The sequence below is a fragment of the Leptonychotes weddellii genome, chromosome 4 (assembly GCF_054177405.1).
Source record: "Leptonychotes weddellii isolate Sample4059 chromosome 4, ASM5417740v2, whole genome shotgun sequence".
NCBI lineage: Eukaryota > Metazoa > Chordata > Mammalia > Carnivora > Phocidae > Leptonychotes > Leptonychotes weddellii.
In genome coordinates this window covers 70,052,710-70,072,412 of record NC_138372.1, presented here as the reverse complement: position 1 = coordinate 70,072,412, position 19,703 = coordinate 70,052,710, and the positions used below count along the sequence as shown (strand labels likewise).

The following is a 19,703-nucleotide window of genomic DNA, read 5'->3' as shown; positions in this document are numbered from 1 at the left end:
CTCTGGACTGTCTAGTGGGCAAAATTAGCTCTAACCCATTGCTAATTTAGCTCGGAAAGAAAGAGCTCTTGTTTCTGAAGAATACACTGAGCGATGTTTGAGAATTTTGAAATGATCAACTAAGGAGAAGAGGGTTTTAAAAACAAACTAAATAGTGACTTCTCCCAACACACACCCAAGGCACGTCTGCATTATTTTCAAGCCTTTCTTTCTACCAAACAAATCAACTCAGGTAAGCAGAAGCAGTCTAAAAGTTGTATCCTAATTTCATCTATTAAGATCTTTGAAAGCCAATATATTTTGGTTTAATCCCAACCTTTTTCTTTCTTTTCTGTGAGCTTGTTTTATAATAAACATTTGAAACATTTCCTTTCCAAAGTGCCTCTCCTCAAATATCTTGCCTAGATGGTCTATCAGGTTCCAGTTTGGCTAATTTGGTAATGCTAACTCCCATTTTATTTAACATGCGAGGCTAGGTATCGAAGCCCTATCTAATTGGGGTCATTTAAGGAAAACACCCAAGAAATGGGGTTCTTCTTACATATTCCTAGTGAGATTTTGAAACACTATTGTCAGGAAATACAAGCAATCCCTGAAACTTTCCCTTGGGTTATCAGAGTCCAAGACAATTGATGACATTACATCGGTCGTTCATTTTAGATTCGTGGAGCCTACAAAAATCAATAGTTTTCCATTATCAGGTCCAGCTGGGTCACTAGCCTGTCAATGAGCTGTTACAATTGCTGTACAGGGGTGAGCCTGACCAGTCAATTGCTGCTGACAAGAGGAAAACATGCTGACAGCCACAGGAACAAGTCAGAACACAGATTTGCACTTCAGTTTGCCATCCAAAGAGACTCAGAGCAACGCCATTTTCAAGACATGGGGCACACTCTGCGGGAAGCCTGGGGGAGGAGCTACCCCCTGGTTTTAGAGCACAAACGCCAAAGGGCCTGTCCTACCTCCAGCCAACCATCTCCTGTAAAGACTATCCTATGGTCACTGTCTTTGTTAGTAAGAGGGCCTATACCAGCCAGAGTTGTCCCTAAACACCATCTTCTTTCCCATATTGTACCCAGAGTAAGAGTAGGAGGAAGGAACACTGCTTTTACTACCACCAACTCAGATGTAATCATACATATCTTGGAGAATATAAAAACTTAAAGGAGGACATAAACGGGCAAAGGCACCAAATATAAACAGATATGACTAAACCTCTTGTAAGTATTGATTGAAGGACAGAAGGTCCTCCAGAGTTGATATATAGACTCCATCATTATTTATAATACTATCTATCCTTTGGTCGCAACTTGAGATATTTTACTAAACCAAGAATCCCTCATTGGTGTCTCATTCACAGCCACTCCATCTGATGCAATGAACAGCAAGCAAGGGGAACTGAGTTCTACTTGCCCTACCTATAATTAAATGGAAGTGGGGTGTAGAGTAGTCAGCTTCAGTAAGTATTTTAAATGCCCCAAATTAATAAAATGGCAACTGGCTTGCCTTACCTACTGTGTCACAAGGTTGTCATGAAATTCAAAATGAAATCAGTTGAGAGTAATCTCTGTCCAACCAAGTGACCGTGTATATGAGTGTTCGTGTGTCTCTTGCTCTCTAGAAACTATCTATGCAGCAAGAAGTTTAGAAGCAATGGAAAGAAGTCCTTCTTTCTCCAGAACAATTCATTTTTGGTTTAGATAGAATGCTTTCTTTTTTTAGTTGAATACATGAATAATGTATCACATATTCCATCATGAGTGAAAGCCAAAATTTAGAAGACAGCTCTGAAGCCTTACTGGGTTTGGTGGCTCTCCTTAGTTCATTAGAGAAGAGGATTGAGATGCTAGCAGAGTAGACAAAACTGTCTGGGTTCCTGCACGCTGAGGGACTTCTGAAGCAATGGGAATTTGTGCAGTGCTCTGGTCTCCTCATGCTGGTTTTATTTCACACATCAAACTTTTAAGCTCAAAAGATAAATATTTTGAATTTGTTTCAATATTATGATTTTTAATGTTTCACTTTTATTAACATCTTTCAAGTATTAAATTCTAGCCTTTTTTTAATGCCTCCAGTCTTGGGTTTGATTCTTTTGGAAGTCAACATTCACTTGTGTTCTATCATCAAACAAAACTGGTAATCAACTGTATTACTGGAAGCCAAATAGCCAGGCTTTTCTTCTTTTTTTATTACACCACCAAAAAAAAAAAATCATTTTCTTTAAATGAGTAAAAAAAAGTAGTTTTAACAAGAGCAAATTTGCTAGTAATTAGATGAACCAGTCTTATGTCTTCCAGCACTCGGAAGCATGAAATTCATCAGAACTCTCATAGCATTAATTAAAAAGAATTTATGTTTTTTTAATAAAATGCTTCATGTTTTAGCTCCTTTATTCCTCCACCAAATGTGATTATGTGGGGGCTGAAGGGAATTCAGGTTAATATGTTGACACACTTAACAATGCAGGGTCATGTTGCACAATACGCTTCACTGGTTTGGTTCAGTACACCCCCTGACAGGGCCTAATCATCCCCTGCCCTAAAGGCAGAGGGAAAGAGGATTTTAATTACTGCTCTGTATGCAAGTTTGCCAGCATTAAATTGAGACATAATTAGGCCTCTGAATTTTAATAATTGTCCTAGCTAATTGGGCAGACAAGTACGTTATGCAGCATGGCGTGATTAGATAATTAGTATTTCCAAATGACAAAATTGGGCTCTGGATTACAAATTCTACATGAAGGGGGAAAAAGGTAGCAAGCAGATCTTTACAAGTCTATTAAGGGAGAGTTTAGCGATGTTGGTAATTTAAAGTCCATCAGGAGGCAACATTTCATTCTCAGAGCTGGGGGTCTGGGACAAGGGCCTCTGGCCAATTCTGGCTCCCACTTAAGTCTCTTCCCCAGGGTGCTGTGATTTCTCTGGGGTCTGTTCATCTCCCCTATCCCCCACCCCCATCCCAAGCCTAGCAGTCCTCACTGACCTTGGGTAAGGTCTCTTTGGCTACACACCAGATGGCAGGTGATAACTCTGAAAAAGAAATCATGGGATGTAGGAAGGATAGAACAGAAAAGGGGTAACCTACCTGGTGAGGGTATATGTATCTATTGTGTCTTTCCTTTGCAAGCAGCTGTTCTTTCATTCTTCTTCCAGAATTCACCACTGTCATTGTGTCATTAGCTCCTCTAAAATCTTTTTGGAGGAAAATCTTAAGACAAAATCTTAAATTTTTGAGATATTATGTTATTGGGGTAAAAAGCATGGGCACTGGAGACTGACCTGGGTTTGAGATCATCACTTACTAGGAGTATGCCCTTGGAGAAGTTACTTAATTTTGCCAAATCTCAGTTTTCTTATTGGCAAAATGAGGAAACTTCGCCCATAAGTTTGTTGATAGGATTAAATAAGGTAATGCATATAATTTAAAGCACAATGCCTGGCACAGAGTAAGTGCTCAATAAATATTAGCTATTAAATGCAAATTAAATCAATAACTTTAGAAGCTACAAGGTAAAGATGCTGGGTCTGGCTCTTTACTATGCTTTTTACTAACAAGTGAGGCAAGGGTCCCTGGCTCCTTTGCTTTCTAAGAGAGGAACATGGTGCTCCACTTATGCTGGGGGAAGCCCAATGGCAACAGCTGCCTTTACAGCTCAAATGCCCAACCAGATTTCTGTCCATTCTTCAGAGGCTGGCATTGCAGGCAAGCCTGGCCATTCAGAAATCATGAGGGTAGTTAACCTAAGAAGAATGTGGTATAAACTCTGTATCTTACTCCATCTTGTGACTCACTCTTCACAGATGTCACTTTATTGCCCACAGAGGCATACTTCTGGCTTCTAAATTTTTCTCACAATAATGAGTAGGTTGGGCTTTAGAGTTAGGGTTTTCAGGCAAAAGGAAAAACAATACAAACCAGAATCCTTCTAAAAAATGATTGATAGGTGGTTGGTGGATGATAATATGATGATAGCTTGTTATAGGAAACTCAGAAGTTCTGGATGTATTTCCATGTATAGTCATTAAGGATGACTATAAGGAAAATAACAATGCTTCCATAGCTTGGTCAGGACAGTCTACCAGACTGAGAATTTCTTATGACTTTCTCAGAGTTTGTGCGTTCTGGCAGAGATTCCAATTCAGAATGCAGAGTTCTCTCTGTGGGTAAACTTTATATCACCATGGCATAATCTCTACAGTACGTAACACCTAAATAACAGAGAAAGAAAAGGCACTTAAGATTAAGTATAGAATGCATACATTCAGCTAGAAGCTTAGAAGGAAGAGTAAGATACTGTTCTCCTGGATGAGAGTAAAAACAGAGACGGAGAGTGAGTGAGTGATCTTTATGCCTGACCTCTAAGGAAACCACTCCTCTTGGCTGTCTCTCTTTTGTTCACAGGGGTCACACGAGTGGCCTGTAGAGTTGGTGCAGGGCTCTCGCCTCACTGCACTTCCTAGATGCCAAGAGGAAATATCACCGTGGGCAGAGGGTGGGAGAGGTAATAACTGTCATAAGATTTTCTTCCTCGCCACACAATGCTAGAGCTTCTCTCCCGCTCTTTTGAAGAAGTGCGTTTATGACTGATCGCTCAACACCTTGTTGGTTCTGATTGCAGAAAACACACCTTATAAATATATGATAACCACCCTGTAATAGAGGGTGTGACAATTTACTTCACAGTGCGTTTCGGGCTGCTAATTGATCGTTTCAGTCCAAGGACGATTTGGAATAAATTATAGCCATCAAAAGGATATCACAGCTCATTTTAGTGGAAGGCGTTCCATGTCGCTTCGCGTATGTCTCCGGGAGAGCGCCGATTGCACCCGCGGGCTGAGAGGAGGGGTGGGAGCCGACAGAGAAGTAGGAGGCTGGCGGGGCGGGGTCGGCGCTGCCTGTGGCGCGCGCGCGCGTGCGCGCGCGGCAGCTGCAGATCCGAGGCCGGACGGTAGAGGCCTCCCTTCTGAGAAGGCGGTGCGGCCGCAAGCTGCTAAGGTTCCGCTCTCGAACCCGTGCGTCCTTCCCGACGAGGTCCCTGCGCGGCCCGACCCAGTGTGAGTATTCCCCACCCGCTGTCCTCCTCCCGCAGGTGGCAGCGCCTGTTCATTTGAGGTGAGAGTGCCCGCCGGGCAGAGGGCCCTGCTTGGGGCGGGAATGCTCACGTGCGCAGGGGCTCACCTCCGGCTCGTCGCTTCCTCTCAGCGGGGCTTCCCCGGGCGGGGGTGGGGGTAGAGGTGGTAGCGCGGGACGCTGCTCGCTGAGCTCCGGGAGCGGGATTAGCGAGGCTTGGAGTCGCCGCGGCCCCGTTGGGGGCTTTGTGCGCAGTTGGGGCCCGCGGCTCGGGTAGCTCTGCTTCTCACGCCGCAGTTGGGGAGGAGGGCTTGTGACAGACCCAGGTTCGGGGTGGCGTGGGAGGGGAGTCTTGCCCACCGCAAACCCGAGGAGAGGGCGTGTCGGGCCTGTTGGCGACGCGAGGCCGTGCCCCGATCTCCAGTTGTCCAGGTCGCGAGGGCGGCGGGTCGCGCCCTGGGGGACGCGGCCAGAGCGGCGGCCCGAAAGCCTAGGTGACGGGACCCTGTCCACCCCTCAGCCGGGTCTGGAGCCGGTCGCTCCCCCAGACCTTCGTCTTGTTTTCATTTCCCAGCAAAGTGTGTGCCGTTGTGTGGTGGTCATGGAGAAGGGAGACCCAAAGGCCTAGCCCTGGATGGGATTCGAATTCGGAAAAAAAAAGTTTTTCCTACTTCTGTCGCAGGCACTTGCCTTTCTGGTCTCCCCGCCTCGCCCACGAGACCCCCAGGCAACTTTCATTCTCCTCCTAAGTTGAAGCGTAAGAAAGGTTGAGGCCCTTCAGCTGACACGTAACATACCCCTCTATCCCAAGTGCTCAAAGTCGGGGCTTCGCGCGGTGTCCTTAGTTGTTTAGTCCTTTGTCACGCTAATACATTATGTCAATCTAGGGCACGGATGTTTCCATGCAGGCGATTTTGACAGCAATCATCATACCAAGCTATTATGAAGTGCGATGTCAGTGCGTTCTGGAGGACGGATAGTATATAAGCCAGTTCTTGACACGCTATCTTACAAGGAAACATCTGAGACCATCAGTAAGAGGCATTTTAATTCACACACCAAAAATATTTTGTTTGGTTGACATCTTTCAAAATGCTGAAAGGTAGTAGCATTTATCATTTTGTAGGTATTTATCAATATACTCACAGAAGTCCTCCTAGGAAGGAGGAGGGTTTTGTTTTATTCCTATTCTATATAAACTGAGGAACAAAGATGCTGTGTCCTACCAAATAGTCCATAGTAAGTCAGTGAGAAGGCTCTATTTATGAAACCAAACATCTTGTAAAACTGGAATAATTGGAAAAGTGAGGAAGCTAGTTGTGTTTATACCTTTGTTGTGAAAGAAAATCATCTGCTAGCTTTAATGAGAGACCATATGCTTTTAGCACAAGTGCTGGGTGTGTGAAATGATCAGTTTATCTCAGGTATGGAAGTCAGGTAAACATTCTGTAAAACTCCAGTCTTAATGACTACTACAGCTGTCCTTTGGCAGCTACTCTTATTCCAGTGGAGCTATACATTCTCTTTGATTGTCCATTAATGTACATTGTATACAGTCATATTCAGAAAGTTGTGTTGTCGAGAATTTGGTTGATCTGGATTTTATGAGAGTTCAGTTTTGCTGCTATGATTACAAAAGCTCTTAAGTTCTAGAATATGGAAATGGGTAGGAAAAATTCAAGATGTCATAAGCTAAAATCAGGATTGCTCTATATAGTTCTACAGAATTTGTGCTCCACATTCCTTGAAATATAAAAGAATTATACTCAGTTAAGAAACCAAACTTCACCTGTATTCTATTTTGTGAGCAAGGCATTTACCATTAACAAAAAATTCAGTGATCCTTAGACTGTAGGTTAAATGTAACCTTTGGGTCGAAACACTTGTCATTTTTAGTAGTTGGTTGTGAACATAGACCCCAAAGTAGATGTGTCATAGAGCCACTATATACTGCTATAAGTTTAACAATATACTATCAAAATACAGAATCATGAAACTCCTCACCCAGTGAATTTAAACTCTTATGATATTCAAGACCAGAATAGGGAAAGGGAATAGAAAGACAAGGAAAAGAGAGAGAGGGAGAGGGTAAGAGGTAGTTCATGGGGTTTTTGAATTATAATTAGTTGAATTCATTTGAGGGAAGAGTTTATAAGTGCTTTCCAAAAACCACCAGCAAACGATTTAAAATCTGAGGGAATAGTTCAGATTCAACTCCAGCTGAGACTATATGGAGAACCAAGAAAAGCAGAAAGAATGTAATTAGCTGAGTAGGAATTTTTATATCAGCTCTGGTCTAATACCTCAGTATTATATAAAGGGCCATGGGATCACTGGTGATTAGCAGGCATCCAGACCATAATGATGAGAGATCAAGGCCAGGGGACAAAGATGAAAGGGCCTTCCTGCTTAAACTGAATGTTGCAAATGCTGGTGCACTTATATAAGGAAGGTCAGCCAGCAGATAAAGAAATAGGGAAACAGTCCCAAAGCAACAAATGTATTCTTCTCTTTCACCCCAGAGTTAGATTGGATATGGAGATTAACCAAGCTTGAGCTGACACAAAAAGAATGTCCTTATTGCAGCCATTTATAAGGCCTGGAAATTTGAGTCTTGTCTGCTTTAATGAGCTTAGATATTGCCCAGAAATTGGGGAAAGGGACCTGCTGGGTCCTGGATACCAGGGTTACATAACCAACTAAAAGGTCAGTGAACAAGGTGGACAGATCCAATTCCAGATATTTTCTGGGTACACCCTGGATTGTTTGTCCATTAGGTAGACAGAACAGCTCCTAAATTTTATAAGTACAAGGGAGTATTAGGTACCTAGTATACTCTCAATCGATATGACAATTGTGGAAAAACAGGTGACATGAGGTTAACCTTTTTTTTTTTTTTTAAATGGATAGTCTAACTATCATGTCTGCTCATCTTCTATAGATTTAAGAACCATCCAAATATTTCTTTCTTTGAGTCTACTAAATTTTTGTCTATAGTGTTTATAGCTTCTGGATTGGAGTAGGGGGCTCTTAGTATGGCCCTAGGTAGTTGTAATAGAACTAAGTGTGGTTGGTATAGTTTGAAGTCCATCTCTTTCATAGAGAGGCTTCTGGTTTTAGATTTACAAAGTTTACATGTGGACCCAGAATATAGAAAAAGTGGGAAATTGCCCTGAGTATTGGGAAGTATCATGTAGTAGAAAGAATCCTGGGCCAGGAGTGGGGACCAGGTTTACCATGTGCCAATTGTGTTACTTGAAGCAAATTTTAGTTTCTTTATAGGCAAAACGTATATTGTAGTAATACCCATTGGGTCTACTTCAAAAGGTAGTTTTGAGCCTCATCTGAGATGGAGTAAATGGAAGGACTGGTTTATTAAGTACTGTGCAAGTACAGGATTTTGTGTGCCACTACACAGGTTTTGTAGGTAAAGGTGTAGGGGTCATAGGCCCTGAGCTGTAAAGATATTTAAACCAAAATATAAATGAAGATGGAAACCTGCCTTTGGGAACTTGGGAGAATAGAGTAATTTTAGCATGGATACTAGAGATGAGTGAATAATACAGTCCTTATTCCTCCTTTCTCAGATTCATAAAAAGTAGTATTCTGTTGTCAGAGTATTCTCTTCTGCAAGAGATTGATTTCTTGATTTGAGAGAGAGAGAAAAAACATTCGCACAAGGGGGGAGGAGAGAGAATCTTAAGCAGACACCACACCTAGCGTGGAGCCCAACGTGGGGCTCAATCTCATGACCCTGAGATCATGACCTGAGCCAAAATCAAGAGTCTCATGCTTAGCCAACTGAGCCACCCAGGCATCCCTGCAAGAGATTCTTTAAAAATTGCTTCCTAAAGGGGCGCCTGGGTAACTCAGTTGATGAAGTGTCTGACTCTTGGTTTCGTCTCAGGTCATGATCTCAGGGTCACGAGATTGAGTCCCACATTGAGCCCCCCATCAAGCCCCCCATCAGGCTCTGTGCTCAGCAGGAATCTGCTTGAGTTCTGTCTCCCTCTCCCTTTCTCTCTGCCCCTCCCCCCATTCATGTGTGTGTGCCCTCTCTCTTTCTCTCTCTGAAATAAATAACTCTTAAAAAAATAAAATAAAAATGCTTCCTGTTGGATATAAAGAAACCTGCCAGCTTGCTTAATACTATCAAGTCCAGATCTTCAGCATTGGCACTGAAGGCAAGCTCTACATGTGGGGAAAAGTAGCCAGACTTCCAGGCCTTGATTCTTGTACTCTCAGAAGTTCTTCTTAGAGATTTCATTAATTTCCATTGCTACCTTCATGTCTTAGGGGAGGACAGAAGCTGGCTGGAGTTCATATATTGGCTTAATTGGTCAGCTGTGAACATTTTTAAGCAATTGTTATTCTTCCCACAGCAGCAACCCATTTTTGCTGCAGAGATAGCAAAACTTCCCCCCAGTCCCTTGCAGGCCATTTAAAAAAAATTAACACTCATATCTTTTATTTTTTCCTACTTTCCTCTGTGTATTTAAAAGTTGCTGAGGCTGCTGGGGAAAGAACAGTTTGCCTCTCTATCTCACAGACATACCAGTACAGATACAGGCAGCATCATTGGCTCCCACCAACATGGGCCGATGGCTCCAAGCAAGGATGGGAGAATGGTCTGGGACCTTATGGGGTGGTATATACTCATTCTGAGTTTTAGAGTCTACCCTACTAAAGAGTAAGACACAGTGCCCCTTGTCTGAAGTCATTGGTTAGAGGGATGTTTTCTGGAGGCTTGTTGAATATCTTCGACACAGTGATGCTTCATAAATTCACATTCTGTGAGGCACAGTGTGTTTGAGCCAGTATAGTATATTGGGGCATTTGATTCAGACAGTCCGTGTTTGCATATCACATCTGCTGCTTACTTGCTGAGTGGCTTGGGCAAGTTTCTTAATCTCTTTGAGCCTCAGTTTCTTTATCTGCAAAATGACAATAATAATAGTATCTACTTTAGGATTGTTGTACCTGAGGTGTATGCTCAGCAAATGGGAGCTATATCATTAGGCTCTGGAGAGTGAGGGAGGAGTATAAAGAAATTTCCATTTTCAAGGATATCACACTGTGGTTGGAAGGGACTGAGTAAAAGAAAACTGACAAGACTGTACAGGGCAGAGAATAGGCATGACATGTAAGTGCTGCAGATAATCCGCCAAGGACTAGGATGATGATGAAAGATTTCAAGATAGAGGTGGGAATTTCTCTCTGGGATTTACAGTCTGGGTGGGATTCAGATATGTATGGTGCAGTTGAGAAGCAGTGATCAGAACACACACTACAGCAAGGGTGGGAATATGCCAGAGTAGAAAGTAAACCAGCTTTTGAGCCAGATAGATAAGCATAAGAATCTTATCTCTGCTGTGAGATTTTGCTTGGACAAGTGTCTTAACTTCTTTAGTCTCAGTTTCTACAACCTTAAAATGGGTATAATCATATCTCATTTAGTTGAAGGGATTAAATAAGATGATGTTTGTAATGCCTAACATGATGCCTGGCACCTCACAAGTGTTCAATAAAATGAAGATAATCCGTGTGGTATTTTCAGAGGACAATTGGAGAGCTGTCTGTCTGAGGAGCTGTCTTGCCTTGTGTAGGCTAGTAGTGGGAAACAAACCAGAAATGTCCAGTTAGGGAGAGTGGGGAGGAGGCTTAAAGCCAGTTTAAGGAGCTGGGGCTGTTAGAGGCTATCAGAGCTATCCAGGGCTTTCCAGTAAAGTAGGGGTTTAGGGTAGTTAATATCAAGGCATTCTGAAAGCTGTTTTGGAGGAAGGAAGAAACTCACTTTGTACATGTAAGGTGACAGGGATATAGATTAGGGATAGTGGAAGGGTGATCAGATCTGGTTGATGTGGTCTCTTTATAAAGTTTCTTCCATAGAAGGAGCTAAGGACTATAAACAGTGTGGAGTTAGAGAGTTGTTTTGTTTTGTTTTCTTTTGTTTTGTGTGTAGACTCCTAATATTTAATGTCAGTTGACCAAAATAAAATTAGTATAGTTCCATAACTTTGGAAAATAGAACTCACTCAATATTCAGGGACTGTAAAAGGTGGGAAGTAACTTTAATGCTAAATACCCCTAGAACTTGCTTCAGCTCAAATAATAGCCCTTTAAAAGAGCTCCTTTCCCCTTCCTGTTAATGAAGATGAGTGTGGGGCGCCTGGGTGGCTCAGTTGGTTGAGCGACTGCCTTGGGCTCAGGTCATGATCCTGGAGTCCCGGGATCGAGTCCCGCATCGGGCTCCCTGCTCGGCAGGGAGTCTGCTTCTCCCTCTGACCCTCCCCCCTCATGCTCTCTCTCTCAAATAAATAAATAAAACCTTTAAAAAAAAAAAAAATGAAGATGAGTGTGTGCCTTTCACTGGTTTCCAGGAAGGCATAAGTACAGATCATTTGTAGCTGTATGAAGTTTGAGGTTAGGATTGTAGTGGCATTGGGTTAAATGGGGAGGATGGTGCTAGCAAAATGGTAATTTTGATGACTTTATTTGGTGACATTGTGATTTGGATGAGAAAATTCTGTCCTTTCCTAAGTCATTAAAATGATTTAATTAAAGACACAAACCTTGTAAATAGTTTTGGATACTAGGGGATTTATTTATATTGTCTCTCATTTTCTCCTCATCTCTCTTTTTTTTTCTGCCCATTGTAGTTTTGTAGTGGGAGAATACATGGTAGACAATTGCATTTCTAAAGGGAGTCACACTCATTATATGGACACCAGTTTTTTAAAACATGAAGAAATTGCAACCACCTATTACTGTTCAGTGGTAGGCCTTAAACATATGAAGCAGAAAAGGATAACTGACCTAATATTGATTTCATGAATTTTTCTGTTCTCTTATTTGGGGGGCAAGGGGCAGCATGGTGGTAATAGCTCTGGGGTGTCTGGGGTGTCATAGTAGTTAACTAAAGCCAAGGATTGCTTCCCTTGGAAGGAGGATGCACATGCCAAGAGAATTGTACACAGTGGTTGGCAAACACAGGAAGGGGATAAATGACAAAGGAAAACATAGGCCCTGTGAGGTTAGAGGCAAAACAAGCTGGCTTAGTCCTGTTGCTTCTGAGCAGGGGCAAGGAGTGTATTTCTTTTCTCATCTCTTGAGTTTATTTAAATTATCTGTTGGTTTGGGGGTGGAAAGAAAGTATGATGTTATAAGGCTGATTAATATTAAGATGCAAACATGCAGATTATATCCAGCTCCTGACACTCCTTTTCACTCCAGTTTAGAAACCGAAGACTATAAAAGAAACCTGTTCTAAGGGAAGGAAGGAGAGAAAGCAAAAGACATTTCCCTACTTTTTAACGAGAGGTGTTTTTGGAATATATATTATTTTTGGATTTTTGGTGTCCATGCCACCCTAACAGATCATCTAAAGTAGCTCCTGGGGGCGCCTGGGTGGCTCAGTCATTAAGTGTCTGGATTTGGCTCAGGTCAGGATCCCAGGGTCCTGGGATCGAGCCCCACATCGTTCTCCCTGCTCAGCGGGAAGCCTGCTTCTCCCTCTCCCACGCCCCCTGCTTGTGTTCCCTCTCTTGCTGTGTCTCTGTCAAATAAATAAATAAAATCTTTAAAAATAAATAAATAAAGTAGCTCCTGGCTGAAAACTGCCAGGGGGTTTGAACTAGGGGTGGGTTGCATTGGGCAGGGGTATTCAGGGTGCTGTTGTCATTAATTTTGCCAAAAGAGCCTCATCAGAGACCAATTCTCCCCTCCTTGGTGGGTGGCATCGAGCCTTGGAGAGGGCCTCCACGCAGATTTCAGCCTTGCCCCCTCCTCCAACCCTTTTGCCTTCTGCTCCTGCAGTGGGACTTCTCTCTCTCTTCCCCTTTTTTTCAATTAAATGAATTAATTACCAGGCATTTAACTTTTTGCCAGACTCTTTCATTATGCCCAGAGTTGTTGCTGAGCGGCAAAGGGAAGTAATAACATTCGCAGTGAGGGGCAAATCCTGTTAATGAACAAATTAAAGTTCAAACAGTGATTCAAGTTCACAACCTCTCCGTGGCTCTTCTCTTTAATAAGAGTTATACATGTTACTTTCCTGCTCTTTTCTCCCTTTTATTACTTTTTAAGCTTTTCATCAGCACTGCCGGGGCATATTTGAGGCTCCCAGCCTTTCAGCCCTGACAAGGACTGGAGCAGTTATAATCCCATCTTAATTTGGCAACTTTTGTAAAACACATAAAGGGCCCAGGGCCACCTTTGGTCACCAGGACCGGGTGACCATATAGCTTCCACCTCCTGCCAGGGTTCTGTGGGTTGCTCCTCTCCCTCTGCATTCCTCTCCCTACACATTGCTCCTCTCCCTAGGAATTCCTCCAGCTGTCAGGATCTGATCACTCACCTTCCTGCCCCCCAGGCACCTCTTTGCTGAGCGAATGAGACACAACTGTCTGAGCCCTTGCCCTTCTGTGTTCCTTCTCCTATCATCCTCTCCACCTGCCTGGTTGCAGCGCTAGGGAGAAGGGGACTCTGTGAGAAAAGGGAGGAGTCTCCAGACTAAGAGCTGGGAACCTTTATGGGGAAAGGAGTTTGAGGTAGGAAGGAAGCCTGATCCCCTCCTGACTACCATTATTACCAAGTGCTACTAGCTTCACTTGGGGGACCATGTCTGCCGAGGCACTGAAAGGCCCAGCCTCATTGGCCCAAACCAGAGCAAGGCAGGCGCCTGGGTGGGAAGGAGCCCAGGAAGCGTCGGGTGCCCGCCTACTTCTCTTCCCTCTTTTTTTCCCTCCCCATACTGTGGATTGCGTGGGGGTCTTTTCCATCTCCGTGCCTGGCTTCTCACCACCATCTTCTGAGCGTGGTGGCTTGATATAATCACCATGACAACTGCAATCTACGAGCATACACATAATAGAGATGAAATAGACAAAAGATTAGCATGCCATGAAAAGTACAATAAGTTTCTTATTTAGCATTTAGATAACTGTCTTTCCTTCGGAGCAAGCTTCAAAGTTGAAGCCAGTTTAGACCAAGAGGATTAATTCTTTCTCCCGCATGCTTCATTGAATCTCTCATTACCAAACTTTGTCTGTATTGATGTAAGATTTGATTGAAGATTAGAGCATTTAGCAAATCTTGCTTTTCTGCATGTATCAGGTCCTTTCAAGCACGGATCGCAGTGCCCAGTGGTCAATACCCTTACTTTTATCCAGTGTCTGCTTCATTTAAACTTAATCAACTCCATCAACGAACTGGAACAGGGAAACGTCCCTGCGGTAAGAATGTTGTGCTTTTGTGGGATAATTCTTTGCTCTTTCCCGATCCGTTGCCATTAAACCTAAAATTGCACTATGATGAACTTTTTTTTTTTTTAATCAATATGATAATGACAATTGGGCCTGAACACTCTGGTAGGACCTAGACTACAACTGAATCTGGCTTCCATCACCAAAACAACTTCTGGTCCTAGGATAGTCTGCCTCCTTTTGTGTGGCTTTAATACCTTTTCTTCCCTGACATTGAATATTGCTCAAGCTGGAAAATGATGCATCTTTGTAGGGAAGGCTCATATGTCACAGCCAGAAAGTGAAGCAGACCGATTGGTTGTGTGAATTATCTGACTTGCTGCAGTGAATTATTTGCACTGTTTCCCTACCTAGTCAACAAGTTCCTGAGGTATAGTAGAGATCAATCAAAACTGACAGCCCGCATGTGAAGGCTTTACTGTGTAAATCTGGCGTGCTCATCCTGGCCATGCCAGCCCTGGCATCTGTATATCATTTTTATACTGCTACCAGTAGAGCAATTTCAAAAGTATTTGCAAGGAAAATGCGTGTCCCCATCTGTTCCTAGAAGCATAAATGTGCCACCTTCAGAGGATTTTCACTGGTAATCATATCTTTAATGATCAACAGACTGGTGATATATATTTTTCCATAAAATGGGGTTTTCTTCACTTTATTGTGATTGGCTAGAATAAATAGCTTTTCCATATGTTAGGGAGATAAAATATAAGATTAGCAGAGGTCGTTTGTTGGATAGTAAACAAAAGAAACAATTCATTCCAAATAATCTTTGAAAAGAAGCAATAACAAAATTAAGTTGCAGTAACAGAGCATCTGAGGCCCCACATCAGAAAACAGACCTTGTTCCTCCTTGGAAAAGGAGCCGTTTAAGAGTAGAAAGTTAGAGACTTCTAGAGGACTCTGGTGGCTTATTTTCATGAGGCAGGGGAGGAAAGGAGCAGGGTAAGAAGGAGAGGCTAGAATAATCCTTATTTGTTCTACTTCTAAGGTCATATTTCCTATCCCTTTATTTTAAAAATTTATTTCTCAAATTCCCTTCCCTTTATTTTACCTGCTATTTTCCCGTCTTCACTACAGCACCCTCGGTAAGTTGGTGGGTGGTGTGTTCAGAAAGTAGGAAATGCCAACCCTGCTGTATTTCTCTTCAGGCCTACAAGGAGATGGGGACTTTTCATGTGCTTAAAAAATCAAAAGGCTGGCTCCCTCCCTGGTAGATTTATCTTCTCGCATAGAAAAGGGTGACTTTGGAGAGCCAGGCACAGTACCTGCCTTTAAGTGAAATTCCAGAGCCATGCAGAAGGTACCTGAAGATAGCCAAGACCCACCAGAGAACCCCCAGGAAGTGTCCTTAGCAATCTAATTCCACCTGTATAGGTTACAGTCCAAAGATACAACCAGGCCCTGATCTGCTTCCCCCCACACCCCCATGCATGTATTTACACTCAGCACCCAAGAGGTCCTCCCTTTTCAAATGCAGACACTCTTAGTTCTGTAGACAGTTAGCTCTTGGGGAAATTTGGAAACAACTTCTCCAGGATCTCTGTGTAGAGGTTTCCACTGCCTGCTCAGGAATCTCCAATTCTGTTTTGTTTCCAGGGTTGGGAATCTCCTGTTCCACAAAGGACTGACAGTTGTAAGATGCCTGAATCTGTCTAAACAATGTCTTCAGCCTTCAGGCTCTCCAGAAAATAGGTGTAGAGCTATTCAGACCTGTTTTCTATAAGTCAAGAATTGAGAATGAGAAGTTGGTGTGGGGGGTTTCCCTCTAAACATTGAAAATAAGACCAGTAGTAGGTTAAGTGTTGATTCTTTATTGTTATTTTTCCCCCCTTGGGATAGTGGGGGGAAAACTCCGTCTTTTCTGTATATGTTACCCACTCCATCCCCATAGTCCATAGAAATTTTTTTGCTCTTTCTGAATGCCTACTGCTCTCACTGCAGCAGGAATGTATGGGTATTAGTTTGAAAATTGGAAATGTGGTCTTTAGGCTGGTCCCACGCAGAAAGTCTACTAGCATCTTAGACCTAACTTGTGTTAACTTCCTGGCCGCAGTGAGGCTTGGGAACACTGACAGAAGTAGAAAAATAGCTTACCCAAGTCTCTGGCAAGAAGAAGATCGAAAAACCGCCATCAAAAGATTTTAACATTTCCCTTTAATTGTAGAAACGTAATCTTGTAGGCTAGGTTGCACATAGGCAGGCATAGACTGTATAGGATTTACAGGTAGATCACATTTTGCCTGATCTGAAACCAGATTTGCTGTAGTATTGCAATTAAGACTAAAAGAAAGGGAAGTCACGCTTGTAGTTGCCACACTGTATTGTGATTACACTGCAGATCTGCAGTCTTCAATGAATTTGCTTGCCACAAGGAAATTCTGGCATGTGTTGTATATGAAACAATTTACACTCAATTCAAAAAACAATTTCCTGATTTCTGTGTATTTTAGTTTGAGACCCATTTTGTATTGAATTTTTCTATGTTGTTTTCATAAAATGAAATTAAAAAAAAAACAACTGATTTTATGTGGGAGAAATAAATGTGTAATGTTTGCTCCTTTCATTGTCCAGGAGGATGAGGCGGTTACTACTACAGGTGGGACATTTCCCACTCTTTCCTCCTGTGCCCAGGGGTACTGTCTAACGCACAGGCCTCTGCCAGGAATGTTGCTGTCCACAGCGGAGTAGAAGACCCTGCAGAGCTTACCTTTGGGGCTCATGTTGGCTGGGGCTCTGAGCCATAGAACTGCAGGCATCCAAGTTTTTCCTAAACCCTAGATTGGAGCCATTTGCAACACATAGTCCTTTGCTGCTTCAGAACCACAGACCCTCTACACATTCATATCCATAACAGAGATGGAAGTCTTGGCAACTATAGGACAAGTATTGCAAATTTTAAAAACAAACATACTGAGTTCAGGGTGAAAATTACCTGCAGCAACAATGCTGTCTCTTTCCCTGCACAGCTTCACTGCCACCAAGCAACCTCATCAGTTTAGGCTTATTTCACTGAAAATGTACTTAATTCCAGAAAAACTACTAGCTATCTATATGTAACTATTATTTGTTAGTCAATTTTATGACAACCCTCCTACCTTAGAAGAAAATATTGAACCTAAACTCTAATTCAGATATTTGAAAATGTATAATAAAGTGTTAATGTGCATATAATCTCTCATGACTGTAATATGCATAGTATTTGTTTTTTTAGATAAAAGTCAGGGTGGGCAGGCAGTGTGGTGTTTTGAAAAGAAATTCAGATTTTAAAAATAAGCTTAAGGAAATGCCTGTTTTAAGGAAAATAAACTTAACTGATCGTTAAGACAAAGTGAACTATTAAAATTTAGTGTCAATTAACAATCTTTATGCTAAATTACTGATAAAATGCCAAGGTATTTAAAGTTAACAGAAAATGAAAAATTTGGGGGAATTGAAGTTTCTTTTTTGTTCCCCCTTACTCTGAACAGCATGCTAGTAATACTTACCGTCACTCTTGGCTTTTATTAGGAATTTTCATCTCGTTCCAGAAGGAAATACCAGAAAAGCAACTTATATAGTTCATAGCCTCACTGTAAAGAACATTATTTCTAGGCAGAATTTCTACAGTCACCCTTGTCTGTGAACACTTGTTAAGGGATGTGTTTTAATTTTAGATCAGAACAACTGGGTTAAGATGTAGAGAAGACACTGAGTTTTCCCTATGGGGGAAGAGGGAGGAGAAAGGAAGCTAAATTAGTTTTACTGTTCGGCAAAAGGACTACTCCAGGCAGCAGTGTGGTAGGGAAATTTGGATATCTAAGCAGTGCTCTTCTGCCAGTCCATTTCTTTTTTTTTTTTTTTTAAGATTTTATTTATTTGCGAGAGAGACAATGAGAGACAGAGAGCATGAGAGGGAGGAGGGTCAGAGGGAGAAGCAGACTCCCTGCTGAGCAGGGAGCCCGATGTGGGACTCGATTCCGGGACTCCAGGATCATGACCTGAGCCGAAGGCAGTCGCTTAACCAACTGAGCCACCCAGGCGCCCGTGCCAGTCTTAACACTTAAACAAGAGTGTTTCTTAACACTCTTGGAGCCATTCACCTTTGGAGCAGGTTGCAGGTGGTCGCTGCGAGACCTCCGTCTCTTCCACCCCCTCGCTGTCGCCTTTTGCCCAGACTTAACGTACCTTCTTCCTGGATTCCCCTCCCCCATCCCAACGCAAACGCCGAGGGACCCGACAGCTGTTTGAAGAAGCCTGCTGGTCGCCCAAGGTGGGGGGAGGGGCGATCTCGTCCCCTCTAGGCGTTCAAGATCCGGATTTAGGCTCCTACCACACCCCTCCGAGCCGCTGGGCGAAGGGGCATGTCAGCGGGCTGTTCTGGGCCGCGCATCGGGGCACGTGACCCGCGGCAACTACGGGAACCGTCCGTGGGTGACGCCAGGCGCGACTTTGTTGCCGTTGGCCCGACGCCTTCCGGCACACCTGTCCCCAAGCGCGGAGCGCAGGGGCCGAGTGACCCTGGACCCAGGTCCTGTCCGACCCCAGGCAGGAGGTGTCAGCCTGAGGACGCGCGCGCCCTGCCCTGGTGGGGCTGAGGGTCGCCTTTTTTATGCTGGAGAGGTTGGTTTGAGAGCACAGGCCGATCGCCAGTTACTACTCGCCTTGGGTTAACCCTGAGGCAGACGCGCGGGGAAAGGGAGAAATAGGGACTGAGCCCTTGCTGCCCGCCCTCGCCCCTCTTTGTGTCCCAGGACACCGCCTTGAGAGCGCAGTCGCGGCTCCCGGCCCCCGGGGCCAGAGAGCCTCGGGTTTCACTTCCCTTGGCCTCAGGCCGAGGCTGAGATAGTCGGGGTAGGCCTGACTCCAGCGGGAGAGGCCCTGCCAATGGGAGGGGGACGGGGAACCTCTGTAGGGTCCTGCGGTTTTTCCGTCAGACACTTATTTCCAGACATTTCCGACGAAACGCCCTCGGGGAGAGAGCCGCTGCTCCTCTCGAGTTCCCGGCGTTCGCTGACCCAGGTGTTGGGGGGTTGCGCCTCGCCTGCCCCTAGGCTGCTCGCCTTCGCTCGCAGGTCCCTAGGGCCCGGCCTGGGCGCAGCGGCCGCGTCCTCTCTGGGTCCGCCCCTTCACTTTCCCCTTCCCCTCCCACCCTCTCTGGACTGAGTTGGAAGTTGTGGGAGCCCCTGTTGGGGCGCCCTTTCCTAGTGGGCCCAGCCCGGGCACCGCCCGGGGCTTCTGCGGCCGAGAGCTGCGAGTTGGGGCCTTCGCGCCTCTCAGCGCCGGCTCCTCGCGTCGCTCGAAAGCCCGTAAGAGTAATAGTCAACTGTTTTTGTCACTTTCTTAAGATGCATCATCCCTGGTCTCTCTTGTTTCATTACGAAAAATCCCAGA

General features: G+C 43.9%; 1 long non-coding RNA gene across 8 annotated transcripts in view; it reads left to right on the top strand.

The window, feature by feature from the left end:
* Positions 1-4,443: 4,443 nt before the first annotated feature.
* Positions 4,444-19,703, top strand: part of LOC115943511 (uncharacterized) — a 62,816-nt gene continuing 47,556 nt past the window's right edge. Inside the window, exons 1-3 of one of the 8 annotated variants that reach the window (XR_014144981.1) lie at positions 4,898-5,054; positions 5,958-6,104; positions 14,185-14,303. This is a non-coding gene — a long non-coding RNA (uncharacterized LOC115943511). Of the gene's footprint in view, positions 5,113-5,957; positions 6,105-14,184; positions 14,304-19,703 lie in introns of all 8 variants that reach the window. The other 7 variants (XR_014144979.1, XR_014144978.1, XR_014144980.1 and 4 more) reach the window with 7 other exon arrangements.